The 7119-nt window shown below is 32.0% G+C and overlaps 1 non-coding gene across 1 annotated transcript; it reads left to right on the top strand.

Annotated features, from left to right (window-relative positions):
• On the top strand, positions 1-73 carry Trnav-aac. Its single transcript has one exon. It is a non-coding gene; the product is annotated as a tRNA-Val (tRNA).
• Positions 74-7119: the final 7046 nt, after the last annotated feature.

Raw genomic sequence — 7119 nt, 5'->3', positions numbered from 1 at the left:
GTTTCCGTGGTGTAATGGTTATCACATCCGCCTAACACGCGGAAGGTCCCCGGTTCGATCCCGGGCGGAAACAAGGGTATAACTAGTTAATTTTTCCCATTAATTTTTGTTTTAAAGCACTTTTGTTGAATTTTCAGTTACAAACTTTAATACTCAGCAGAAATATATCACATTTTGTTAAATCTATTTTGCAACTAGAACTAGAAGAATATTTCTTTGAGTTACGTTATTCTGAAAAAAATAAAGTATATGAAAAATAAGAATATTTAAATACTTGCCCATGAATATTTTAATAAAATAACAAACATGAATAAGAAATTAAACATTTACAAATAGAAATTATGACATACCTTTTGAATTAATTATAAGATCAAAATGAACTACAGTGAGACATACTTGCAGAAGAAACATTTTCATAGCGTTATAATATTTTTTAATTATATGCAGCCAATAATTACCAAGAACCAGTTCGTAGTGTTCTTAAATAAATAAAAATTTATTTCTTTGTAATAAACTAAATACATGAACTAATCAAGGATATATTCTCCTTCGTTTTTTACAACTACCTACCAACTCTCTGAAGTGTTTCCATTCCATGCATGAAGAAATTCGATGGTTTAAAAGTGAAAAATTTACCAAGACGATTTTGAAGCATCACATCGTCATTGCAGGATATTATTCGAAGGAAAGATGGAAATGTGATGAGGCGAGATCAGGAGAATAGAAACTCAGTAGCGATGATTACCTTCCCTGGAAGCAATTCATAGTAGACGATGTTTTTTTTTGTTCCACCAAATGCATAACATCAGGTTACCCGAATGGATATCAGCTTTTACTCTGAGTTAAACTTTTGTTAGGGCTAGGCCATTATTTTATATTCTTAACATTAACATAAGGGCACCATTTTTCGTCACCAGTAACAATGTGAGACGAAAACTGTAGATGTTGAGTCAGCAAAGAGGCACAAATTGCGACATGTTGATTTTATTTTTGGTAACACCGCACAGCGAATTTTTTAGTTTCGCTGCAAATATCGTATGGTTGATTAGTCACAGTGCATCCTACTGGTCAATTCTTGGGTTGATTAACGTGGACCATCATGAAATAAACTGTTCAAGCGACATTCATCAATGTGAGATGTTCTTCCTGAACGTAGAAAATCGTTCATGCCGAAATGACTCTCTTTGAAACAAGAAAACTATGTTCGTGCTGTCCTTCAACAATTCGTTCAACACAAAACATGGAAGCAGTTCGTGAGAGTGTTGCTGAGAGTTCGGATCAACAATTCGGCACTGTGGTCAAGAACTGGACATTTCGAGAAGCTCTCTACATCGTATTCTTTCGAAAGATTTCCATCTTCATGCTTACAAAGTTCAATTGACTCAAGCACGCAAGCCTACTGACCACGCAGAGCGAAGAGAGTTCGTTGAATGGATTATGGAACAACAAGTAGATGCTGATTTTTTTGAACATCTTCAGTGATGAGGCTCATTTTCATCTTGATGGTTTCGTTAATCGATAAAATTTGGTGTTAAAAAAATCCACGAGTGATTGTTGAGAAACAAATGCATTCATAATGTGGCTGGATGTATCACGGACCTTCTTCTTCGAAAATGCGGCTGGTCAGGCAATAAGAGTTAACAGTGCTCGCTGTTGCGACATAATAATCTAGTTTTTTTGTGCCTACATTACAAGATATGGATATAGGCCTGTGGTTTCAACAGGACGGTGGCACATAATTGGCCGCTCAGATTATACGATTTAAAGCCGTTAAACTTTTTCTTTTTTTTTGAAGTCCGGGTATGCTATTCCATACATAACCCTGTACGCTATACTTTGTGAATCAATAAAAAATTTGCAATTTTTAATTAAAAATCTGTTTTCTATCAAAATTATTAGGTTTATTTATTTATGGGACAAGAATATACAATCATTAACTGGTCTTCAGGTACAGTAGATAGAAGTTTTCTAGATTTTTCTCTGACCTATTGCGGTCTCTAAGATATTGAGAACTCCGCCTTACTCTCATACAAGTATTTCATTTGTAGGTTAACTGATATCTTTAGAATTATAGGTGAAATGGCACATAAATTAATACTTTTAAATTCGTCTACGCGACATGGCACCATGTTAATTTCTTTAGACTTTCAAATGTTTTAAAGCCACGTGATTAAACCGGATGCCGTACATTCTTCTGCAATTTAGACGACGTTACCCGCTTTGAGATGGCAATTTTCACACGTTGAGGATGTTCCACCATCCAATTCATTATGTTAATTTTCTTTTCACTTGGCGACACATCTCTACATCTCAAAGATGCTGAGATGTTGCTAAATGCAAATTCCAGCTTTAATTACGGAAAATTGCTCGGGCATAATTATTCTGTTTCTTAAGAGTACGCTAGGATATGTTAATACTTTAAGCGGCAATTGTATTTAAATTACTCGAAGGCGCATGCTTTAAGGAGAGTAAGAAGTGTAATGCTCTATAACGCATTTAGATACTACATTTAATGTACATGGTGATCTATGTATCGCAGGAAATGAGTTTTTCTTGAAAACGACTGAAGATAATTAAATTCTCAAAACTGTGTTGTATTTTCAGTGGCCCTCACTGAAATGTAGAATAAAAATAGATGTAAACATTTACACTGTCACAGCTTCTGCTAATTTTTTTTTTCTCAAAAATATATCTTGGTCTCGATGTCATTGGAAAGACTAGCTGTAAGACTTTTTTCTATTTAGTGTTTAATTATGTGTATTTTTAACTTTTCGATATATTAACAGCTGAAAATCACTGTTTTTCAACTTCTCGGCCTTGATGAAAAATGGAGATAGAGAAAAATATGTGACAATTTATAAACATTGATGTTATGCAAAATTTGAGACAGTTTTCAATTATCACATAAATTTGAATTATTCTGTAAAATAACTAGATGTTTTTCTTTATCCTACATTAAAGTGATAAACATGAAAATATAAAATCGTTTTTATATTTATTTATCTTCCTTTGTTTGCTAAAGAAATTTTACTTGAAGAGGAACAATAAAATAAGTTGGGATACAAGAACTCGATTGGGAGAAATATTTTTTGCAAATAGAATATTTTTCTCTTAATAGATACTTTCCCACAACAATAATTTTACATAGTTTATACGAATACTTAAATAGGATCATGTTATATATTTCCTTCTACTTCCAGATATCAAAGATTGCTATGGAATCACTGTGTGGATTACATTTTCTGTTGTTTTACTGAATATGTCGTTAATTTCTCTATTAAAAAAAATATTATTATAAAAGGTTTTTATAACATCTGCAGTCTGTTTTAGGCAAAGGATATATACCTATTGTAAGCAAGCCTTTTTTTCGTAATGCTATATTACCCATCTCACTGTAGTATTTACTTACTTCTCTTACTATAAACAATTAGATATTTCTTTGGACCACTTGTAGGTCATAAAATTATCCTTTCATTAGGAAAATATATTAAAAAATATGTCCTTTGTTTAGAACACAACAGGACTACTACAAAACACCTTATTGTTGCATTCTATTTATAATTACAAAATTTGGAAACACATGTACATCATCACACTGTACCTTTAACAAATATGAAACAATCCTAACAGTTCTATTTTTGTGTCAATTTTAACTTGCATGAAACATATTCTCATTATTACATCCCATTTTTATTTTATTTATTGTAAAAAAATCAAAAAGGATAATGTCAAAGAGGTTATTCAAGAACTAGAAACTTTCTTATATCAAATTGGAAATTTCGCAATTTAAAAGTAGATAAACTTAAAGATTTGGATATCACCTTTTTTAAAAAGTTTATAAATAAAATCTAAGTAAGTATAGTTTAACCTCGCAATTCTGACACATTACAAGTAATAGTTAAGAATACCTCCTCAAAGGTATGTGCTTTCTTGCTATTACTATCCTTATTTGAACGTTTAGAATTCGCTAGTTACTACCGTGTTGATAAATGTCCTCAGATTAAATTTCAGGAGAAATCAAGTACATTTTCTAGTTTGAAAATATATACACCTATCGGTAGATAAACACATATAACGCAGCTTGTTTTACATGTTATGACTTTATTGGTCATTTAATAACATAAATTGGATGTTTGAGTAATAAACTGATGCACATTTTATAAATTATTGGCCAGTAAAACATTTTTTATTTAACTTTAAACAACATTGTACTACTTCCCTGGGATAAAATTTATACTACCATGTTTCCAATTTTAGTTAAATTGTTCCAATATTTATTGGATGCTTTCAGAACAGAGGTAATACATTATTTTAGTTGGTTTTTATAAATCTACTTAATTTATTTTTTCATAATATAGAGGTATTCGGTTATACAATTAGCAGGATTACTTAAATATTTTCGGGAAAATTATTTATGAGTTTGAGATAAGTTGGAAGCGGAGATTAGGGTCATCGTCATTTTTTTTGAGCACTGAAATTTTAGCATAAATGATATCTTTTGAAAGAGCAGGCAAAATTATATAGAAACAATATTTTCGCCTCTTTTCGATAGGATCCATTAAAATTTACAAAATGCGGGTTAAATCTTTGTCGGATGTCCCTATAAAAAATACAGTTGGTTTTGTTTTATGACGCAACACAATTAGAGGCTATTTGATTCCTTTTCAGGGAGATGTAGAGCGTGCATTGACATGCCTGAAAGGCAGTTTAAATGCCTTTCAATTTCATTTAGCATCCGCTTTTTTTATTTTTAATATCCTATATGAAATTCATAGAAAATTTTTTTTGTCATCTGAATTACTATAACAAAATACAAAACTGACAATTTGTGTCGTCATCAGCATACTGTCAAACTATATATTCTATCGAAGAGATACGAGTATCTTATCTATGTAATTTACCATGCTCTATCAAATAATGCTACTGTTTTTGAAAAAAATTCATTGGCATAAAAATATTGCACAATAAATGCTACGATAATTTTATACAATTGCTATGTTCAAATTATACAGACTGTCAGATCAAATTTATCTCTCAATTTATTAAATTTTAACTGATCTAATCAACCATTTGAAAGATATAAACAAATACAGACAAATTATCCGAAAAGGTTAACATCCTGTCAACGATACGTTTCCGGATATAAGATTATACGTACCATTTTCTTATTATTTGGAGTGCTTTTTGCTTTTAAAGTTTGTTTAACATTTTTTTTGTATGTAGAAACTTTCTGAAATGAGTATGTCACAGATAATTATTGGAAAATGTAGAACACCCCTTTTATAATTAGACCATTGTCAACTATGGCTTCCTTTTGAAAAATGTAACTTTGATCTGTAAATCAAAAGCTGTTAGAGATTTAAAAAAAATAACTAGTTTACTGGATTGATCCTTTTTAAGGAAGTATATAGCATAAAGTATCAACGTTTCAGAAAAAAAAGTCTAACTGTAGTCGCTACAGGGGTCACCAAGAATATCAATATTTAGATTTTTGGTTAAAATTTCAAAACTGAATAAATATAACGAAAATCTGAAGATTACTCACAAATTGGCCAACATTAGCAAAACTGGCAACATTGTATCTTTAATAATAACAGAGTATGACTTCAAGACAAAACAAAATATTGATTTGTATCTTCAACATGCAGCATAAACTGATTTTTTCTTATTTTTCTTTGGAATCTCATGGATATTTCCTAAAGCTTTAGTCATTATCATTTCTTCCTAAACAGAAAGGCAAATAACAAAAAGGGGAAGACTATTCTGTGAATAACCCTGTACATTTTCCATCTTGAGGGCATAACCTATTCTATTCTCTTCCATAGGTTATAAGTTGAAACATAAATTATAATCAAGTAATGCTGGAATTTACTGCCGAAGTCATAAAATTAGATAATTATCGGAGTATCCGAACCCCTCGAGGAAGCTATTCACCGACAGCTTGCGCCAGTTCCCAGGACACTCCGGCATGCCTTGCAGCCCTGCATTACTCTCCCGCCGGCGACCCTCAACTGTACAAAACTTTACGGTTATGTTTAAAGTAAGAACAAACTATCGTACATTACCTATATGCTTTCTGCAACATATGGCTCGCCGATTAAAGGGTAAATGTTACAGCTTGCTCTTGAAACTCTAGCCAATAACTGTATTATGTTAAGTAGAGCAAATTCGGTTCACATAACGGCGGAACTTTCCCGTTGTATATCAAAAGTTTCCATAAACTTGGCTATAATGTTAAAGTGCGAGCAAAATGAATACGCCTAGAAAACTTTCCGCATTCAAATCTGAGTCTGAAGACCTTTTGTTCCTTTGGAATTAATTTTGCGTTGGGAACTTCACTTTTCCCATTTCTTTTTTGGAGTTTATGAACTTTGGGTTTAAACACATCTAGATAATGAAATTTGAAAATTAAATATAGCAATGCTTTTAAATGATCATTCCGCTAAGATACAATATTCATATTTTCTTCATTGGCAGCTTTTTTTATACCGAAATATAGGACAAGGTTGACAGACACAAAAGAATAAATTAACAAACAGAAGGTAAATAAAGGGCCATAAATGAAATTGACCGGTGACCCACTGATAAAAGATGCATCAATATAGACGATAGGAGGATTCCTAACCCGATATTGCAGAATCATAGAATATCTCAGTAATATTGCTCTACGACGAAGAAGAAGCGCAAGGGTCAACTTTCTACTTTTCGAACGGGTACAAAAAACCTGTTGTCGTGGGACAAAGTGCTAAAGTTAGATGAGGAACTCTAAGATCATGGAGGTTCACAAGAAACCTACAAATTGACGCTGTGGAAATGAAAGTGTATGCATCTATATTATTACAATTTACAGTCAAAATTCTGAATTTGCAGGAGTTGGAAATATGTGAGGGCTTATTCCGAAAGCTGTTCTGTGGCTTTATACTATTTTGGTTGCATTTAGGTATGCAGAAAATGCACGCACGCAGATGCAAAATTGGGACATCTTAACAAGCACCTCAATATAATTAAGCTGAGCATTAATATGATCTATCAGTTATGTGCATACAGCACTTCTATCACTTTAGGAAAAAATCTAACAGAGCTGGAATAGATTTGAATGAAATTCTTATTACTGACTAA

Source organism: Anoplophora glabripennis, unplaced genomic scaffold, assembly GCF_000390285.2.
Source record: "Anoplophora glabripennis isolate ALB-LARVAE unplaced genomic scaffold, Agla_2.0 scaffold64, whole genome shotgun sequence".
NCBI classification, from domain to species: domain Eukaryota; kingdom Metazoa; phylum Arthropoda; class Insecta; order Coleoptera; family Cerambycidae; genus Anoplophora; species Anoplophora glabripennis.
Note: the sequence above shows the minus strand (reverse complement) of the source record. Positions and strands in the feature narration are given on the sequence as shown.